Source organism: Aphelocoma coerulescens (assembly GCF_041296385.1).
Source record: "Aphelocoma coerulescens isolate FSJ_1873_10779 chromosome Z unlocalized genomic scaffold, UR_Acoe_1.0 ChrZ, whole genome shotgun sequence".
In the NCBI taxonomy this organism is placed as follows: domain Eukaryota; kingdom Metazoa; phylum Chordata; class Aves; order Passeriformes; family Corvidae; genus Aphelocoma; species Aphelocoma coerulescens.
Genome location: NW_027184085.1, coordinates 22,945,585 through 22,968,026, shown reverse-complemented (window position 1 = coordinate 22,968,026; position 22,442 = coordinate 22,945,585). Strand labels below are relative to the sequence as shown.

General features: G+C 39.6%; 1 protein-coding gene across 3 annotated transcripts in view; it reads right to left on the bottom strand.

Moving 5' to 3' along the window:
* Nucleotides 1-22,442, bottom strand: part of LHFPL2 (LHFPL tetraspan subfamily member 2) — a 117,859-nt gene that overhangs the window by 14,575 nt on the left and 80,842 nt on the right. The gene's annotated exons all lie outside the window — the stretch shown is intronic.

Below are 22,442 nucleotides of genomic sequence, written 5' to 3'. Positions count from 1 at the left end.
GCTGGAAACCTCCCTGATTTTTTACAGGGGAGTCATTAATCTCCCCCCACTGCCAGTACTTACAGTATCTGCTGTGCCCTATCCCATGGTGGGTGTTTGTCAAACACTTTGCGAGCAAAGGTCTGAGTAACACACCCAGCGGTCCCACCCACTCCTACCACCACACCCCCATCATCTTCTTCTGGTCCGAATTACCAAGGGTGCTGGCAGTCACCCAGTAAAATGTTCGGACACGTTTAAGCAGTTTCACAGATGTGCAGCTCCTGCCTTCACTTTGGGGAGGCAGCACAGCCTGCCTTTGGGACAGAGGCTGAACACAGCTCCACATGCCATGGGCACCTAGGTGCAAGGGGCAATGAAGAAACCTTGTTCCAACCTTCCAGGTTTCTGCTGACTGCACCTTAGCCAACCCCGCCTCAAGAGGAGGTGAACAAGATTACAGTTGCAGACAGCTCACCCTGTGATGTGGTGACCCCTTTGAAGCCTGGATTTTGCAAGGAGTGGTGCCTCCCTGGGTTTGCGATCAAGGTTGGCACCAGTGTTTCAGGAAAACAATCTGCCTGCAAGTATGTCACACACCTCATCATAAACTGCATCCTGAACTCATCCAACACTAGCAGCTTCTGGTGACTTATGCCATTGTAAACAGGAATCTGTGGAAAAGCAACTGCCAAGTGGCCAAAAGCCGCAGTGAGAGGGGTTGCTGGTCAGCCTTGAGCTTCCTAACTCCCCTCAATTCCCCTCTTCCACAGCCCTGTTCACTGCAGCAAAATGCTCCCCAGGGCTTTCCCCAAGCCATAGCACTGCCTTTCAACAGTGGCTGATGACATTCCCAGAGTTACACTTATCTTAGTACAAGAGGCAGAGATCACTATACTTCCAACTCCTATCCAAATATTGGCCTCAAAATAACAAACAGGTCATTGCACACGCCTCTGCTCTTGAACTTAAACAGTGTTGCCTGAAGGCAGAGTGGGAGCAGGAAATGCCCTCATGTTACCCCCTCCATGATGAAAATGTAGCACTTCCAAGTCTTCTTCACAAAACCCCAAATACTGACATTGAACTGGAGGCAAGAGTCAAGAACCAGATCTGGACCTCACTGCTGGGCTGCTGCAGTCACCAGATGCCAGAAAAAGAGTAATCTCCACTATTGTTTTTAGATTTGTCATGGGATTGGTATTTAATTTCTTAGGAGTTCTGAGTTGGGTGGTTAAGTATTAGTCCCACTGAATGCAAAATGAAACACACACACACAACTTCACACATTCAACATTTCATCCAGCAATTTCTACTTGTTGTACTAGTTGTACTAGTTGTGTACTAGTTGTAGTGAATCACCTAGATCTGCAGATTCTTTTGGTGTAAGAGGCTTAAAGCTGATGTGCCAATAACAGAATTTGTCTCCTGTAGTTCAGTGTTATGGCATTGCCTTAAAAAAGGGCTTTTAGTCATACTGGGAAAACAGTTCCACTAATTTCCTTTTTTTGGGGGTGGGCAGGGGGGCAGTGAGCATTAAGTTTCCAAGCAACCTGATGTACTAATGACTTGAATACACCCTTTGTAATAACAGAGAGCTGAAGTGTCAGCCTGCCAAAGAAACTTAACTTGCCCAGTAGTTCCCCTTTAAATAATGATTGGAATGTAGGAAATGTCCACTACAAATCTACATTCTTCTGATGTCATCTATGTGATTAAAGAGAATTTAATTGAAAATATCTTTATTTTTTGAAAGATGCTCCAAAAAGCTCTCAAATCTGTATTTTTCTGCAACAATTGCACCCATATGAACTCCTCATTTTTGTAATTGAAGGCTTTTCAGTGAGGTGGAAGGGGACATAAGAGCTGAACACCCATAATGGCTGTTACTGCTGACTCTGTACTGCTGAATATAAAACACCGTTTATGGAACACAGATGAAAACAAAGTTCGTATTTACTTAGGTAGGTGGAAATTCTAGATGAACACTGGCAGCCATAAAAACGTATCACTGATAACAAACATGCGATGCTGTACTAGAAGAAAAGACCATGGGGTACTTTCCCAACTGAAATGTAAGCACAATAAATCACAGGAAGATTTTAAGACAGTATCTCCAGAAAAGTCACTGCATGAGCAAAATAGCTGGTCTAAGCTGACATGGAGGTCATGTCAAATCTCAGGAGTTCACTTCCCTGTTGTGCAGCTAAGGGAAACTTTGCAGCATCTAAAAGTTAGGTAGTAGATGCCATTGAGAACTATAGCTCAACTGAAAATACTCTGGTTTTGAATAAAACCTGTACAATTCAGCTTTTCCGAGGTAATGAGTGCTTTATTCTGGTGCAAAACATACCAAGATCCAATACACATGCCAGTGTACCCTTATCCACAGGAGAACTTCTGCATAAGCTTTTTGTTGCACTAGTGAGGCGCTGAAATGAGAGCACCATTCACCTACAAGTCCTTTTTGTCAGGCAGACAGACATATACAGTAGGATTGTGAGCCCAGAGGAGGGGCAGAGGCATTTCTTTCTGAGACTTAGTAAAGAAAGATTGTCGATTAAGTACTGAAGACAAGTTCCAGTTCAGTCACATTTATGTAGTTAACCTTTTCCTTCCAAGAACCTCTTCCCTCTTCTCCTTCCAACAACCTCCTCCCCTCTGTGGCTTTCGCAATGAACCTAACCATCTCTCATGCAGCTCCAACAATATGTTTGTGCCATACATGGTAGCCTTTCCAGCTGCAGGCTGTGCTAAACAACTGTGCTTCATGAAGCTCCACTCTGCTCACCCCCTGCTTTTTTTTTAAATTATTTTTGCTCAGCAGAAACTCAAACCAGGCCCTTGCAAGGCTGAAAACTAGCTGTTTATTCTTCCTCTCAGTTTCCCATCCCTCAACAAGTTTTTTCCATGACAGAACCGTATGTTCTTCACAGCACGCCACTCAGTATCCACTTCTGACCGACTGTCAAAATATTTGCTTTGACAACCCAAATTCAAAATACACAGTGGTTCTTTAACCCTTTTGGTATTAACTCATTCAAAGTAATTCTTGCTGAAGAAGCAGATTACAAAAAGTAGCCTCACCCCTTTACTCATCTGGGCCTCCCCCTATTTTTACTGTTCCATTCAACAACACTGGTGTGGAAGGAGGCCATCCATGCTGGGAAATAGCCCTGCACAGCAAGTGCCTATTTGAGCCACACACCACAGCAGCACGAGGGTCTTGGCAGTGCCATTCTGGCCCACCATTTAATCCACATTCCTTGTCTGGACAGCACAGCTCTTAGATGGGTCAAAACTAAACCTTCAGGCTCATTTACCTGGCTACCAGAACCCCGCTCATGCTCACTGCATTAAGTGAAGTCTAACATGGCGAATAGATGTCAACGAAAACATCAGATCCTCAAAACTTCCAAAGAGAATAAGAGTTCTCAAACGCAAAATTCTTTTGGCTGTTTTAATCTAACAAATCAAACCAACGTAAAACACTGCTAAAACTTTCTTTCTCTTCAGATTCAATTTTGACAGCCAGATACACTGCCTCCAGTCATACTTTCACATCTCTAGCTAGGACTACTCAACTGTTGCCTTTTTCTACACAGTACGTCTATATTCAAAGTATATAAACAACATCCATTTTTCTGAACTAGATAAAGAAACAAAATTGCCTCCATTTTGCTTACACTGCCAAAACCAGAAACTGAGAAGCTGATCCAAATTATAATATTTGAATTAAGGTTTTGATTTTAAAGTTGTTGAGCTGCAGGGTTTTGCTTTGGCATACCAGCCAGATAGAAAAGAACAGCTGCAAAGTTCAAATTTGAGTCAATCACATACCACAGCTGTTTATTTTAAAAAGGTGTCCGACAAGCAGGGTACAAGAGCACCACAAGTACCTTGCAGAACAATGTTATGACCAGTCCTTCATGCTCCCCTTACGATTTGACTGAAGTCAGAGGCTTATGATTCAGCTTTTGCCCTTTCCAGCCTGGCTCTGTCAGCTCAAGAGTGAGAATAAATCATCTTTAGATAAGTGGCTTTTGGCTTGGCTTAAGCAAACAGCTGAATGGAAGGCCACACAGACTGCTGAAGCCATCCCAGTTAATAAAATAAATCCAAGCACAGTTAGACATTTTCTTCTAAAGTTTGTTGGGTACAACTACATGGAGGAGTTTCTAAACCTTGTTTACAATACACAAGCTTGAGCATCTCATAACCCAAAATGTGCAAATCTTGGAAGCTTGGGTACTGCTTTCTCTGGAATGTTGTTCATTAGCAGTTATAAACTCTCTCAATATGCTTTGAACTATGAGAGTGGAAGTGGCTCCTACTTGTGTTGGTGTTGACCCACTATTTAAAACAAACAGAAAGAGGCTCACACACTAAGACTCAATTACCTCAAGCTGACCCCCACTCAGGTTGACAGGAGCTCCCACTTTAAGAAGCTTCCATCCTTAGGTGTTATTGGACAAGCAAACTATTCAATTGTGAGCTCACCCTGCCTGGCAGAATGAGGCAGCCATCAAACCACTGAGGTAAGAGGGAATGCACTTAAGACAATGTGGTATGAGCACTAGAGATGGTTCATTTTCTGGATAAGCGATAAATGTTGGTAAATAAACTTCTCCTCCCACTTGGTCCTCTCACCATTCTTACAGGAACTGCTGTTCAGGAGGAGATGGCAGGTTTCCGCCAACATCCAATCAGTCTTTAAAGTAGTGGAGTGCATACCAAGCAGCAATTCTCAGGAGATAGAAAGGTGCACCTCTGCATTCCTACCCCACACAATTAGAGGTGACTTGCAAATGTAAGAAAAGGTACAATCATCACATTCCTCTGTCACAAGAGAACAGGGACAAGGATTAGTACTTAAGGAAAGACCATCTGTCCCAAAAAGTTTGGTGCAGGCTCTCTGTGCAGACCACAAGGAGCTCTGCTGGCACTGGTTTCTGATAAGCACTGCATACTCACCACAGGAAGCACCTGGACCAAAAAGAGGGAAGGACACTTCATTGTGTCTTTCCTTCGTTTTTTTAAATATAACACATTTCAAAGTCATCAAAAACACTCAGTGTCAGATAACAAAACAGGAGAAGGTGCTTTAAAGCTGAAGTGGTTGCACAACTTCAGACAAATACCAGAGAATAAGCAAAGGATTCTCCATTGACCTATGTATTTTCATCAAATTATTGCCTACCTAAACAACATTCCAGAGCAGACCTTTTTAGTTGAAGAACAAAGAGCAAAGTTTTGATAAGTCTCCACTTTTGAATTAAAGAGAGTAAAAATTTGCATATCTCATGAATATTTGACCATTCTAAACCTGCACAGGTGTATTAATGAGTGCATTACTGTGGCAGGTGGTTGAAAACACATCAGACTAAACAGATGAATTTCACTGGTAATGGAAGGAATGTAGACTTATGATGATGTTCCTGCTGGCACAATGTAAGATGTGAAATGGAAAACTAAAATATTTTTCAAAATAGCCAAAACTCACCGAAGTATCCTAATCAAATTTCTATTTCCTTGTCTGTCCTTTGAACTGCCCTGTTTACTTCAGCCTCTCCCTACCAAAGGAATGTAGATGTAAAATTTAAATTAAACTATCCCTCATGTGCCCAAACATTATGTACAACAATAAGTGAAAAATAAATATATAAAACAAAATAAAAGAATTCTGACAGTGACTGTTGGTCTCCTGAAGCTAGACATGATGTTTATCCCATTCCATTTTGCAAATGATGTGGAATACGCCATCTAATTACAGGTGGATTTGTTTCTAGAATACATCACTGTAAAAGAAACAAATATAAAACTTCTTTCCAACTTTAAAAAAAAGAGCAGTTGAAATGTACTATTCTTTTTCTGACCTCATTAAAAGCCATGGCAAAACTCCCACTGACTTTAATGGGGCCAATACATCACTGAGAAATCACTACAAGAATGAAAGTTTCCAAATTTTCAGACCAACTGCAGGGGAGGTTTAAACACAGAATTCATTTCCCTCTTTCCTTATCCAGACAAAACTTTGCTTATTGCCCCCCCCCCCACTAAGAGGGGATCAAGCTAACTCAGATATCCATCATTGCCTCTGAACCACAAACTCTCAAGCTGGAGATTTGTTCCATTGCTCTGTATTTATTGACTTACAAAATTCCTTAACTCTGCAGCCATTACATTGTGTTTTGAAAATTTACTTGAAATCTTCTGTAATTCCAAAATTTATTAAAGCCTACAATGTTAAGAAAAGCTAATGTGTAGTATTTCTATTGTTGCTTCTCAGGAGAAAATTACACATCATATCAAAAATCATCACTAAGGGAGCAATCTTGGCTACAATTAGTGATAGTCTAACTGCTCAGGAATTTACCAACTGGGAGCAGAATCATGAGTTTCCTTTCCTACTTTGATTTCTCACTAGCTCACTGAAGTCTCAATCTTCAAAAGTCTCAGCTGAAGCCGCCTTTTTTGGTTACCTACATTATCACACCTGTCAAGCAGACTCGAATATTCATTGTGTTGTGATTACTTCTTACAACTCTTAACTACAACTTCTAAAGGAGTCTGATCACAAAAAAAAAGGAGGTTAGGAGGAAAATGGGAAGTCAGAAGGAAGGAACTACTAATATTTGGTAGTAACAAATCCTTGCTATTTTTATACAAAGGATTTTTACTTTAAAAGGGAGCCAGACTATGACTATTTAAATATTTAATAGTGTGTGCATAAGCTAGAGCATCAGAACAAAAACACTCGGAATCTGTGCTTGTTGTAGAAAACAGTTCACTCCCATGAGTTCATTGTGACAGATTTGGAACTACTCTTAATAATTTATTAATATTGTATTAAGATATTTATTATACTAATATGTTGGTTATTGTGTAATATGAGACTAGTGAGAAAAACAGGCAGGAAAGGAAAGAATGACTCAGTTGTGACACTTCTCAGCAAACTCTAGGGAACTGCTTACTAAAAAGACAATACTAGCTCAGGAAAAGCCTAACAAACACAGCAGATCAAAGATCTGAGGATTGTTTAGGAAGGAACAACCTCTCAAACTGGAGGGAAGAGAAGCTGTTTTAGACAAACAAGTTTAAGAGAAAGGACCTATGGGATGTGCCTATTGAAGTTAGGCCAACATGGGATACCATACTGGGCTCTTCATTTGCCCTTAGACCAAGCAGACAGCCCTGCCAACAGCCTTGGTTCCTTGAATCAAGGAAACATCACTTCAGTTAATTCCCAAAAGGAAGCCATTGCAGTATCTCCTTTCACATTTGTGGCTCTGTTAGCAGAGCAACCACAAAGGTTATGGCTCTGCAGCCTGTCTGAACAGCCAGGGGTGGGTCATTCTTCAGCTGAGACAACATCTGAGGCTGTAGACCTGAGGACTGACCCTTGAGAGCGGAAGGACTCAGAGGTGTTTGCACTGTTACTCACTGCAAATGCCTGTAAACAATCTTGTACGTCAGTCCTTCCAGAATGCCACTAAAGAGAAAGACACCTCATAGGTATCGACTGTTCCCAGGTTCATGATGTGTAACACTCACACAGCAAGGAAAGAACAAACTTTTGGCACAACAGGATCTTTGCACAGCAGGCTACCTGCTATGATACCAGTGAATGTTGAGATGGAGAACCTTTTTTGTCTCAAAATGTATGTAATCATTTTTCTTCTTCTTAGTGCAAACTGAAAATAAAACATTCTTCAGAAATAATCAATACAGACAAGCAGCTCAGCACAGTAATGCATAAAACTTGTGTACATTACAGGAACACCCTTACTGTGACTTTTCATTGTACTTGAACTGAGGAGAACCAGTGGTAGCTCAAGTAACTGAAAAGGGTTGTCATGGATCAGAGTTGCCATGTTTCTATACTGGCAAGGATGTCTGAAGTATCTAGGCACCACATATAATAGTAAACTTGAAAAGAGTGCACGAGAAACCTCTTATCCAGAAAAGGCAATGTACTCAGAAACTGGCATATCTGTGTGCACATCTGCTGAATATGAGCTTTAGTTGTTATTAATGGATAACCTCTTGACTGTGGCCAAAGAGAGAAGAACTGAAATATTTTCAATACTGCATATTTCATTTATCAATAATTACAGGAATGTTGTGTTCAGTTGGGATCTCTAAAATGGAAGCTCACTGCAAAGAGCTTGGAAAAATCTAGACTAATAACTGAAATTCTGGAAACCCCATTTTAGAGCAAGAAGCAAAAATAAACAGATGATTTATTTCAGCAACTGGGTTTAATTCTAAAGCCAAGATTGGAGATACTTCAAGAAGCTGAGCCATGTGCAAAATTCTGGCTTGTTTTATTTCAATTTGACTTGCTAGACTAGATAATGTTAACAGTCCTTTTCTGTCCTTAAAATGTATACAACCATGAAAATTAATAGCTAATGAATGTTTGTAGAGGGGGAAAAAAAGTGCATCTTTCTCAGCTTGGCTTTCTCTGGAAATGCTGTGATCCCTCTGTCTCTGATATCATGTGGTTTGTGTCACAGAAGCACTTAATGGTGCAAACTAAAACTGGACCTGTGTGGGGATATGCATATAGGTCTGGTAGTGATCCACCTTACTGCCATATAAATACACAGGCAAAACAAAAGGAAGAAGGTATAAATAACCATCCCAGTCCTCCAGATGAGATGCTCCTCACTCATGTAACAAAATCTGCAGCAATATTGGGAACTGAACCTAAATGCTGCCACTAGAAACCCTAAAACTTTGGGGACTTAATATACTCTGCAGAGTCACACACTGTGCCAAACACTTTTCTTGTCATCCTTTGAACACAAACCTCAGCTATTCCTGTGTCACTTTGAATTTCTAGCCCTGACACACCACATGCAGATGTACTTTTCCTTCTCCACAAAGGCGGACTGTGGACATGGTCACATCTCCAATAGTGACTTTGATTTTCTGCTCACTGAGAAATGGCTTAGTTAAATTGTGATTTTTTCCTACAGTATTCACTGCTGAAATAGGCAATTCCTACAGCAACATTGCACAATAGCTGCAAAGAAATTCACCTCCAAAGAAACACACTTACCCCTATGACTAGCTTTTTCCACTTGTACTTCAGAGAAGAACATAAATTTACTTGTAACATCTTTAGGGGATCCTCATTGAAGAGGATGAAGCTACAGATATTCACAGGTCCCACTAGATTGTAGGGAGTGGACTTCCTTCACAGCAGACCACCTTTTTATGTACTGGGTTGGTTAGTTGCTTTCAGTTTTCAGCAACATTAATGCTTTTGAAAGCAAATGCAGTCTACAGACTAGTGGGAGGGTGACATCTGATTGTACTGTTGCCAAAAGGTGGAAAGTTCTTCATTATGTCTTTCCCACTGGGAAATGCAAATGAATCAAAATCAAACCTGCATATCTGAAGATCTCCCAAGGCATAGACACATAGCTATCACTAAGAAAAAAGTCCCTGCATACTACAAGAGTTATGGAAATCTGTCTTCTCTGTAAGTTTCAAACATTTAACTGAATTCTGAAAATTATCCTTACATATAACATTATCTATTAGATCTCCTTGTTGCATTTCAAGTTCTATGTAGGCATAGAACTTCATGGCAAAATTAAAAGTATGGTACAAGAAACAGTTTCATTAACTGTCCATCATGGAAACTGCTGTTTCAAACCAATTCTAAACAGTGCACTCACTGCATTCTGTATGTTAATGACTATTACTAGCATTAACTGGTTCTTCAAAACAAACGGTTGCAAATGATAAATTTTATCTTCTGTTTCCTAATAAACGCTCTCCTAAAAACAAACTCATTTCATCAGAGGCAAAAATAATTAAATTTGAATAAATCATTAATAGCACGTAAAAAGTTGAAAAAAATATGGTCATTTGTTGCAGTGGGGATATTGCAACACGCCTATATCAAACCAGGAGTCCCATGGAAAAGAAACAAATATATACGGACGGATTCTTGCTAGATGTTTCAGAGATGTTTATTTCCCCAGCCGCATGGCCGGGCTCTGCCGAGGGACTCTGCCACAGTCACAGGACCTGAGGGTCCTTTGCCCGCGCAGGGGAACACAAACCAACCCATGGGGAACGAGGCTGAGCAGGGGCAGGGAAACCCCGTGCCTCCCTCAGGGCTACATGGCAGGGGAGGGACCCCAACAGTCATTCAGACTAGACATGTGCTTAAGCTTATCAGAATTTTACTCAGAATTTTGTACCATGAATCCCCAACCTGGAACAAACTTCCTACTTGAGTATTTACTTTTATCTCAGGTGAACAGGAGATAAGTTTGCCAGTCTTTGTCTATTTGGTTATGTTAAGATTGCAGAATTAAAAGTTCAGATAATGCAATCAAATAAGCAAAACCATTTTAGCCAAACCAGAATATTGAACAAACCATATTTTTTCTGGTTTTTGGTTTGCTTGGTTTTTTTCCAAGATGCTTAGCCCAATGTTCTCTCACTTCTGAGCAACAGAGTTATGACATGTCCAAAGCACCAAGGGAGAGAAAATAAAGAAAACAAATCAAAATAGACTACTTAAACATAGAGAGGACAAAAACATGCAGGCAGAAAGACCAACACTATAATCTGTAAAACAGGTTTGGGGGGGATTTTTGAAGTTTTTTTCTAGTGAAGCATTGCCTAATGTACTGAAATGTTTTCCAGTGATTGCTACCCATTATTAAACTTCAGATCTCCAACAATGTGCAAAATCTTGCTTTCCTATCTGACACAGCTGAAGTTTTCTCTTGTGTGTGTATATATATATATATATATATATATATATGTAACAAAAAAATCTTGGAAGCATTCTATCCTTACAAAATAACTACATTTTCCCAAATAAAAGTTAAATCAGGCGATTTATCTATTTGGACAGATAAAAGATTAAGGATGATAAAATTCTTATTTTATTTATAGTTAACCAGTAAAAATACTTACATTAAAGGTAAACTTCAAAAGTTATAATCTCACAGCTTTAAGAAAAAAACCTAAAACTGTAACAAATTCCATTATCCACTGAATAAATCAAACAGGAAGAAAACTAGCTTCAATGCACATCCAGTGCCCTGCAAGCCTCCAAGCACCGTTGGATGAGCAGTGTCTACAACACTTGCAGATCATCAACTTGTCATCTCTTGTGCCAAAATGGCACAACAGGCTCCCCTTTTTATCTCTATGTCAGAGAATACAATTCTACAGGAAACAGGAAATAAAATTCATTAATCTGTGTTCAGTGAATGCCATCTTTAGTAAAAATAAGGGATTATTTCTTTGGGGATATTGTTTACCTTTTACAATTTAATTCATCCATCTGGTGTTTTGCCTAGGATAAATTCCAAGAATACACTGGTTGGTGTACACTGCATTCACTTCACTAGGGTAAACAGAAATTACCAAGGTAAAAACCAAAACTCAACAAGGCTGAATGAAGCATCTGAGTCCTTGCTTGTGTGATCACTTTTTCCCTGAGCTTTCACAATGGCAGGAGTAACAGAAAAAAGCTCTCAAAGCTTTTTGGTGCAGCCTGGTCTATTTGCAGCACAGCCAGAACAAAAGATTTAATGGGACTGACTCATCATTTGGGTAATGATCTCATCTGAATTGAGCTGTGAAAATACCAATTTGCTTGAGATGATGTAACTGTTGTTGCAAAATCTAGATTCCCCAGTAGCTCTCCTAGAAAGAAGGCTTTGTTGTAAGACAGAAGTGAGAGGCTCTTGAAGCAGATGGTCCTGGGGATGCACCCAAAGGCCAGTTGGTACATGTGCACAGCCAGGTCAGAGCTGCCAGCAGTGCTGCAGCAGCCTCCTGGCAGCAGGCTGTCTTCTCACATCTGCAATTTGTGCTCTGTGCCCTTGCAGGTTCTCGTAGGGCTGAAATCCACATCAGCTGCTTGCCTTTGTGTTTGGAAAAACTCAGCATGTACCAGTCTTTGATGGTGAAGCTGTCACCACTGGCTTTGTTGCTGGTGTCATCTGCACTGCAGGTGATGCCTGTTTTGCAGCATTATTTTACAATGCTGTCTGAGTAATTCTGGATAGAGCACAAGAAAAAATTGCTTATCTTTCACCAAAATTCACAGAAAATTCCATTTTCCCTGGACTGGAAGAGACAAATTGGTGCAGGAGATGCCACAATTGGTGGCAGTTGTGCTCCTCTGTGTTCAAGGTGTGTGTCATTGGCTTCAAGAACACTCACATTTGTTTACTGTGCATGTTTTTTCCAAAAAAAGGACAGAACTACTTTGTTCCTTTTTTACTACAATAAAAATCTGCTATCCTATTTAGCGAAAGGGAACATAGAAAGCAGAAGATATTAGATGGCAAATTTATCATTTTTTATTCTTCTTTCTTAGTATGATGCTTATTAATATTACTTATTTTTGTACAGTTTCAAAACCAAACTTAGGGTGATTCTTGCCCTATAAGCAATATTTGTATTTGCTCATCATGATCATGACCTTGGCAGTGTGATTTAAGAGTCCTTGCAGCTGTATTGAACTCTCCAATTCTTTTACAAAATACATAGAGTTACAAAAGAAGAGCATCAGTATTCACTGCAGGGTGTTTAACAAATTATCAGAAAAATTCTCAAGAGTCTTAGTCCTTTTACCTAGAATATGCTCAGTAGCTTGTCTCCCAGCTGCAGGCTGAAATAAGAAACTGCAGAAATTGTACAGTAGCACTGCACTGGAACCAAATACCACTTGCAGGATGTGCACACCCCAATCCTCTGTATTCCACAGACACTGTCTTGGATGCAAGAGGGCTTAAAACAGTAGAAACTGCAATAAAATATGCTGAAAGAACAAAAATGCACATAGCTCCTTTCCCCAAATGTGGAAAAACTTCTGTGTACCAAATTTTGGCTTTTTTATGACCTGTTACAACAAGATTATATATGAATGGTCTAGTTGGTTGGCTTGTTATCAAACAAACAAACACGACAGGTTAGGTTAGATCAGATGTGTGTGTCTGAAATGTAAAATTAGCTCGCTAGTCACAGTCATAACTAGTAAAACAATCCTCTCCCTTGTTTTCAAACTCATATTTTTGTTTAAGGGTTTGTTTTTTTTTCACAGGAAGCTATAAAAAGAAACAATAAGCAGAAAGTACTTCAACCACAAGCAAATGCAAGGAAGAGATAAGGTGAAATACTAAAAATAGATCTGGAGCAGTTGCAAGTGGTGAGGAAGCAAAGCAACAGCAAAACATCAATTTCTTTATGCAAATACAGTTAAAAAGAAAATAAATAAATAGGAACCAGCTGGTGAGAGGAAGAGCATGGTGGAACAAAGCACACTACGGGAATGAAAACACAGGCTGTTACAATAACCTGTACAGGAAAGCTGCATGCATAAGGGAAGGTCAGTGCAGTTTTACTGTAATCAGAGACAATAACAGTGTGCTACAATATGAAGAGGAACAACAGGAATGTTGGACATTCTACTGTGCCTGTGTGGAGACTGATAGCTCGTTCATACTCCAAGACCCTGGCTGCTTACAGCCAACTCAGAAAGCCTGTGCCATTCCCCAAGAAAACCCAGCAGGCCAGCTCAGCAGCACCAGCACGTCTTGACAACACTGGAGCAAAAATAAAGTCTGCCTGAGCTGGGGAAGGTCTGTCACAAGAAGGTGTCCTAGCATCTTACAGATTCTTTTCAGCACTCACCAGCACAAAAAGTGACGTTACCAGAAGTCTTGTAATACAAATGTTAAATGATGACCTAGGAAAAGTGATGCTGAATTTTATAAGAAGCTGTAAAAGAATGGCAGATAATTTAAATGTGTGCAAAAGAATGGTCAGTCACTGCTTAACCTTTAAAAACTCTTGGGGAAGTTGTAATAAGAAGTTTAATATAAAAGACTGAAATTTATCAAACAGCAGTAACATTTCAATATTGAAGAATGTAGTGCTGGAGAGTAAAAGAATCAACCCTTACCCAACTAAGATCAAGAAACAGGAAACCTATGAACTCTTATAAGCAATTCCCTTAAATTCATGAAGAACATGAGATTATGGAAGTAAGTCTAACCTTTTAATGGACTGTTTCTTTAGAATGACATGTTAAACACCAAAGTTTAAAATGCTATTTCTTTGGGAGGAGAAGATCAAGAAGGGTCTTCAAGCAGGCAGTGATCCCTCTGTGCAACTTAAATCATATTTTGCCTCCTGAAAATACAATGAAAAAATGCACAGAAGAACGTTGCTAAAGACAACTTGCGTTATGCTAAATCTGGATACATCATCCCGCAATCAAAGTCCAAATAATCCAGTTTCCTAAAGCTACCATTGAAAGTCTTGTAACTGAGGGATCATAGCTTTCAAGAGCTGCTAGGGTTAACAGAAGTTTCCCTTCACTCTGCAGAGTCATGCCCTGAAGATCATAATGAGCAAATACTAATAGTGCTCAGAAAGCTGGAATTAGCCTAAGCTTGGTTTTGAAACCATCCAAAAACAAGCGTCTAGCAGCACTGCACTGAGAAAAATAATGATGACTTGTCCGTTTCCTCATTTGCTTTCTAAGACAGCAGAGGAAAAAAGCATTCATTTAGATTTGTTGGCAGAGTACTTATGTACACTTACCGTGCATGAACAAGCAACTCCTTTATAAGACAAATGAAGGATGCAAACAATTAACAGAGAAAACCTCAATTTGCCTTTTCTCCATCTGTCTTGGTAGATGTAAGTTGTGTTTGCATTAATAGTGAAAAACTGGGGATACTGCACATTTTTGAAAAGCATGTGATTGTAAGAATATACTATACCTTGGTTGATGAAGTGAGGTAGCATACAAAGAACATAGTTTAAAAAAAATTTCATATTTAATTTGATAAAATTTAGCATAGAACAGATTTTTAAGTCTGACAATACTAAAACACATCAAAATTAATTCAAAGTCATGCTCTACCACAGTTTCTCAGGGAGAAACTGTTATTCCAATACACATAAAGTGTTATGGATGCTGTCAAACTGATGTTCTGTAAAAACTAGGCAGAAAAAGGAGAATACATCCCACCCACTTTTTCCCCCTGCCATGAAAGCAAGAAATTGAGGCCCATTTGTTTCCAACAACAAAATTCAGGCAATGCTCTTTGAGGTAGAGTGATGGGGTTGTGTATTTGGTTTTACTTTGAAAAAATTTGTTAGATATATTCTCCAGATATATAGATATATTCATGTGTAATATTATTTAGCTCCTAGTTAAAAAAAATGTGACCTAAACACAAAACAAATACAGACTATGATACTGATCTTTGAACTGGTAAAATGCTTTCATGTACCCACCAGAATATGAAGACACAAATCCCTCTGGTTAGTGACATTGTCTGAATTCAGTTCCCAGAAGAAAGTAATACACAACACCAAGGCTGTAGACATATCAGACTTCTCAACTACAGCAAAACTTTTAAAATGGTAAATATGTTTGTATAGATTTTTTTTTTCTCCTGCAGAGAAAGATTTCACAGGATGTTGTAAATATTCAGATTAATTTAAAATTTTTAACTTAATTGCCAACAGTTTATGAACTCATCACTTCCATGAGGCTTGCCTTGCTATTTGACCACAGGAATAAAAGCTTCTTTGGACACTTAACAGGCATCTACAACTGTAATCTTAGAAACAAAATAACAAAGTGACTCAGTTACTATGTTTTCACTTAGATCGGCTGGTATTCAGGAAGTGAGACTCTCATTACTAATCATCAGAGAGAGCCCTTGAAATGATGAGTGACCTTTTAAAAGTTCAGAAGAATAAGCATGCAATGTGAAATCACTGGGAAACAGCTTCTTAAAGAAAACAGGTAATGGAGAAACTTAGTTGAGAATGAATGCATATATGACACATCCTGACTTCAGTGTTTTGAAGCCAACACAGCTGAGCACCAACCCTCTCCAAAAAGCAGGGCTGCTTGTTCTTTCTCTTCACAGTTAAAACCCATGCTTACATCATATTCACATTGCCTACATACACTGTTAACACTAGAAGACTATCTATGTCAAAAAAACTCTTGTGCTGTGTTGCCATATTGTGAGCTCAGACAGTAGTTTACACTAAGTCCACCAAGCAGCTATCAAAAAATACAAACAATTAGGGGCTTTCCAAAAGTGCATTTCAAAAAGACAATTAAAAAACAGAGTAAGCTAAAACTGATTAAATCAAAGGTAACCCTTACAACCTTTTACTGTATGGCAGACATGACCTTTAGTAGAGAAATTCAAGAGGCATTCATGTAGAGGAATTTAATTTATTGAAATAGAAGTCAGTAATTGGATCTGCCTATAGTGACTGCATATCATAAACACAATGAACTTGAAGCCTTGGTGTATATCAAGGGCTATGAATTAACTAACACCAATGAGATTAACTGAGGAAAAGGAAAAGGGCTCATAGGATACTGATGCACTTTGAAAGAGCTATGCTGCTTTCTCAGATAGAAATAGTACATGAGAAGGAGATAATCTTTTGCTATATCTCAAGAATGTATGTATGTGCTCAGATGTCCAGAGAATTGCAGACAGAGAGATCTGGAATTTTTCTGCCAATGGAAAAAAAAGAGGGGGTTGGGAGTGGGGTGGGAAGGGGGGTCTGGCAGGGGGATGGGATCAGAATGAACCCTACATCAAAACTGTTCCACTTTCTCCCTGTCAGAAAGGGGATGCTGAATGAAGTTTTTATTTTTTAGAAACAATCGGAGCAGACACAGCAGAACTCTACTTAGTTATTTCCTAAAAGTACAACATAAAGTAGCATGCAATCAAAAAAGACAACATTCAATCAGGGCACACAGCAAGAAAGAGAAGTTAGGTATATAAGTACAGGCTGAAGAACAGCTAGCAGTTCTATAGAAAAGGAAGTAAACGTAAAATGGGTCACAACTGAGTAGGAGCCAAAAGAATGACAAGACGACAAAAGCAAAACCAGAATGTTTTAATTCAAAGATGTGTTAGTACTCCTACCAAAACACAGAAAGTGGTGATTACATGCACTTTCAATGCATCCAGCTTTTTTATTTACATTTCAGCAAAATATGTAGATATGGCAAAAGAGATCAGAGGACAGCAACAAGAATAGCCAGAGGTCTTAAAAATGTGATGGGAGGGAAGATACAAGAAGCCTGAATTCATATAAAGTACTAGATATGATATTAACTGAAGTGATATAACTAGGACCCTAGAAATAGAGTTCTAGTTCACAGTCAGTGCATAAACCCTTCATAGATTAATGTTTTGTCCAACAAACAATTTTGACCTTAAACACAAAACAGAAGCCTATTAGGGTAGTTGTAAAAATAACTGCAGCACTAAATAGAGCCATAAGAAAACATAATGGAACAGAAAAATTTCTGGGTAGGCTTACCACCAAAAAAAACTGTATAAAGATTTTCTCTACCTTTCTTCCAGTTTCAAGTTTCAGCAAGAGCTATGAAAGCAGCTGTGGCTGGGGCAAGCTTGAATGGCTGGACAGAAATGTGGTAAGAATTTCAGGGTGAACTGAAAAGAGCCTTCTTTTACAGTGCAATCAGTCAAACTCGAGATTCATGCCTTCACATGGCCAGTTTATAAATTACAGGACAATAAATCAACCAAATCAAAACAGGATGTGCAGGGCAGTTGCTGTGTTTCTTGAACACCTCCTCTGGGATGCAGATGCAAGACACCCAAGAGGGTTTGCAGTAACTTCCAGCCCAGGTGATGCATACGCTCAAAATGATCCAGAACTAATTATAAAACTAGATCCTGTAACAAAATCTACTGCTTGGCTTCCTGATGACATTTGCACTGTGCTGCAGGAACCTGCAAGAAAACCTTTGTATGCCATCACAATCCAAGGTTACTCTTTTCTCAAGTTTTAGTTATGTTAGCTCAGAGCTTCTCCACATTCCCTTTGGTAACAGCTAAGGCTGCATAAAGTAACTATGTAAGTGTCAGAAAAACGTTCAGTTGATGCAGTTGCTTGTTAGAGAATTTCAAGTTGGGTAAGGGCATCCCCTTACAGGAAAGGGGAATGAAAGTTGTTGCAGTTCAGCCTCAAACTCCATCACAGGTTCCCTTTATCCACCAAAATGTAAGTTCTGCCTTAGTACAGCGATTGTTCAACACTTTCCACTCTTAAAATGTATTTTCATTGCTTACAACTTTGCCAAAATAGCAGTTTGGGCTGAGACTTTCCACACCAGATGCCTGCCTGAGGCTGAATATTTTTGCACAAGTTTCAGCCGAACAGTTTAGATGTTCTAGAAAATGAAGATACATTTTTTAGTATTAAAACCTTTTGGTGACCTTTTCTTCAAGAAAAAAAGCTCTGTAAGAGTGGATAAAATCTTCTACTCCATCAGATGGTTCATGACACTGAGGGGTGCACATCAACCCTGATTTGGCAGCTGGAAGCCTTTCATAAGTTTGCCCAGTGACTTGAATCTCCATAGTCTGCATCCTCACTTTGCATACCTTTCTGTCAAGCTGGAGTCCTGACCAGACCAGCAGAGCAGTCACCCTCCCTAGGGGACAATATGTGATTTCAATCAGCTGTGCACCATGTCAGAACAGGGATGAAATCAAAGCTGAAGACAGAGCGTGCTTTTCCCTCTCCTGCCAGTGGCTGAGCTATGCAAAGGGCCAAGCTGGGGGGATGCTTTAGAAAGAAACAGTGAAAGAACTTTACAAACTAATCCCAAAAAAAGAACACACCAAGAACACACAAAAAAACCAACAACAACCACACCACATCTGGAGACTGGGTGGGCTGAAGGAATGAAGTGAGCTGGAAGAAGATTGACAGTCTGGTTCAGAGAGACAGAATTTGCTGATACACAAAACAGATAAGGTCTCTCCAGGAGGCACCCCAACCAGCTTACTTGGTGATAGCAAGTGGGTGCTCACAGTAACAGATGGAAAGCACCTAGAAGTGTACAGAATTTATTTTGCACAAAGTACCCTCAAGTCTGGCATTTCCTAACATTTTAAAACTCTTCATGACAGCATTCTTAAAGCTCCCTTGTTCCTTGTTCTGAATCAGTACTTCACAATGTCCACGTAAACATTGCGAAGAGTGAACTTAGATGCTACAGTGAAGCTAGCCTAGCAGGGACTCCTTGGAGACCAAACATCATCCTTCCCATTCCCTGAAATATTTTCCTTCTTCTCTTTACCATTGTGGTAGCCACTGGATTCCTCCATAAGGTGACTGAATCTGACAGCCCAGCAAAAAGTTAATCCAGAAGAGAAGGGTAGGAAAGAAAACCAGGAGGGAAGCACACAGGAATTTCTCAGTGAGCTAGCTGAACTGGCTCCTAGTGAAGATGAAAAGCATCCCAGCTGGCAGTAGGAAGGCGGCATGACCACACCCCAGGGAGCAGTGGGGATGAAAGCAAGACCAAGACCTCCCACTTCTTTTCAGATAAAGGCCTTCACCATCACAAGTTGAAGGACACTATTACAAAAGTTACAGTGTGACATAACAATTGCTTAAATCTCCCCACTGATTGGGGCCCCTAGAAAAAGAAGCTTCTTTCAGAAAACATGTCAAAACGATGGATATTTCTTCATTCACAGTCACAAGTCAAGTCACATGCTGGAATGATTTCACTTTAGCAATGCTTCAGTGACTCACAGGCTGGTGTGCAGTATATTATCCACAAAGATCTCATCTTTATTGTTTAGCTTGTATCTATGTGGTTGGAAAACAATATAGTTTTATGCAATCACTCTTATTTTTCTGTAGTTCAGTCACACTGGTCCTATTGTATCCAGGGGCAGCCCATCCACTTCAAGATTAAAACTAGAAAAAAAATTCTTCTGTTTTCACTGAAAGTTCTTCCTCCTTTACTCGACACTGCAGCTACACCCATTCTCAAACACTACACTCCAGACAAAGTTTTGAAGAGTTCTCTTCCTATTTTTTCATTCACAACAGCCTGCCAACCCCCCCACAATGCCAAATTCTGGCAATCCTTGCAGTTTAAATAAATAAATAAACATTTAAACCCACCTCAAAAAAGGGATCGGGTGATCCAGCTCCCAGCTGCAACACTTGTGTTTGAAAAGTGCTGCAGCATGTGGCCTGAGAAGCAGCACATCTGCCCCTGCACTGAACAGCCCAGCCTTTGTTTGGCTCTGACACTGAGCAGGTGGGCTGCTGTGAGCAGCTGGAGTCACACAAGAAGCCTGTGGTCCCCAAGACACCCCTCGGAGAGTGCTAGGCAAAACCCCCCAAAGTTTCAGAGAGACCTGGGGAGAACACCTTTCCTCATGCCATGGGCTTGGAGCAAGGATGCTAATTGTAATCGTGAAGCTGCTGATTATCCTGAGAATGCAGAAAGACATGCACAACTCAGCTTTCCAAATGAGTCCCTGCAGGTCACTCCTTATTTCACAGAGAGACAAGTCTGACTGTGGCCTCTCCCTGCCCCACAGTCCTTCTGGACAGAGCTGGGTCTGCACCACAGATCCGCAGCATGAAGTGCCCTGAAGCAGGGAAGGGTTGGCCACACCACTCTCCAGCTACAGACTAGCACCATTCATCACACCAGCTGACAGGTTAGACTTGTGCACTTGGGAAAAAAAGGAAAAGCAACAAAAACCCCACCACACACTGAGCAGTCTGCAGCAAGAATCAAAGATTATTGCATCACATTCCTCTTGTGCTGTGTTCAGGGCTTTTTTGGCCTGAGGTCTTTTCCTGACCTCATCTACCATGACTATCCTCCAAGTCCTGTCTCAGAGCTCATTTCCTCATGGGAGCTCAACAGTTAGAAACTACAGCTACAGATGCACATTAAAAAAATTAAATATGCACACACTGTCCAAGTAAGCTCTCAAAGAATGGGCTTCCAGTTGGTTTACTTATCCAGTTCCAGCAATCTACTTTGTTCCAGACTGTTGTTCTTATCTTCAATATATTGACTTTATTGCAGGATGCTTTTGAAATCAGAACATCAGATATGACTTCCCAGCATAGGATTAATGACAGAAGGCCTTTGGTGGAGGTTTCTCTGAGCTCCTCAGAGACGGAATGCACTTTTCAAGAAACTCTATCTCTTTCTAGACTGTCAGGTGCTGAGCACCTTTAATATTAAATGCTTAATTGAAAACATCTTTACACTCACTCATGTGAGTTTGGTATACTAATCCTGAACACCAAATGTGTCCTCGCAGAGTTTTACATAATCAGTAATCAGTGTTAACATATATATTAAACACTCCAACTGCAATAAATATTTACTTTAAAAATATTGAAGTGTGTATCACATAGAAAAATGAAGTACATCTGTAAGATGTCTATAGGTACACACAGTAAAGAAAGCAACAAGACTCAGTTCCCACCAATTAATAATAAGTGCACTAATAAATTTGTAGTTAAAAAAAAAAAATTACATTTTCCTTTTTCCCTTCAGGAACAGCAGATACAAACTTCAGTAACTTGGTTTCCAGATAACAGACAGGAAAGAATTTCTCTGAGAGAGATGAAAGGATTTAGGTGACACTGTATATACAATTAGAATTCCTAAATGTTTGTATCACTGGCAGTTCCTGTGAGTGCTGGGGAAAGATTAGGCTTGATTAAATTGCCGACTGTGCAAATTTATTTATGGACTCAGTTGTGAAACACACAATAAAAATCTATGCGAGACAAAACTCAGAATTTTTTTGTAAAACATCTGAACTAAGTTTCCCAGCTATTTTCAACCTAAAACCCCACTGTGTTAATGGGATCTGAGAAATAAACGAAGTCCTTTGAAAGTGTTAGATAGAGAAGTAAAGGGATAAGAAAAAATTACTTCAGTTCAAGAGTCTGAAGTAGATATTTCATTGCCTATTTGGACAAAATAGAGATTTGAAATGTGTTTGTCATATGGTTCCAGTTCCACATGGTAATGATGTATTCAGTTCAACTGCTGTTTATTTTCAGTATTAATTACTCATTAGCAGATGCATTTTGTCATGACATGATTTTGCTATTGTGATAATATTTCCTGGGTAGTTTGGAAGTCCTACCATATTCTAAATCAGATGCCCAGAAGTTTGATTCAAGAATTGAAATTCTAAGGAAATAAGCCCCAGCAACATATTTCAACAAAAAAAAATTGGAGGTCAGAGAGGGAAGGACACATAAATCTAGAAGAATGTTCCTTTTGGTCCATGCTTATCTTGAGAATTGTCCAGGACAATCAGACAACCAAGTATTCCTATTCTTCATGGGGAAAATGAATGCACTCATTACTGACAAAATAGGTTTTAAACCTAATCTAACAATACTGAATATAGATTTGAAAGTTGTGTGAGAGTTTACAGTCAATCCTGAAAAACCTGGATTTAACCTGTTCAACCCACTCCCCAGAATACTTTATAGGGAAGAGCACAGTCAGCCATTTTTTAGATTTCAAACCTGTCAAGTAAGTATCTGACGTGGATTTGGGTTTAAAGCACTTACTACACCATGCTGCTGAG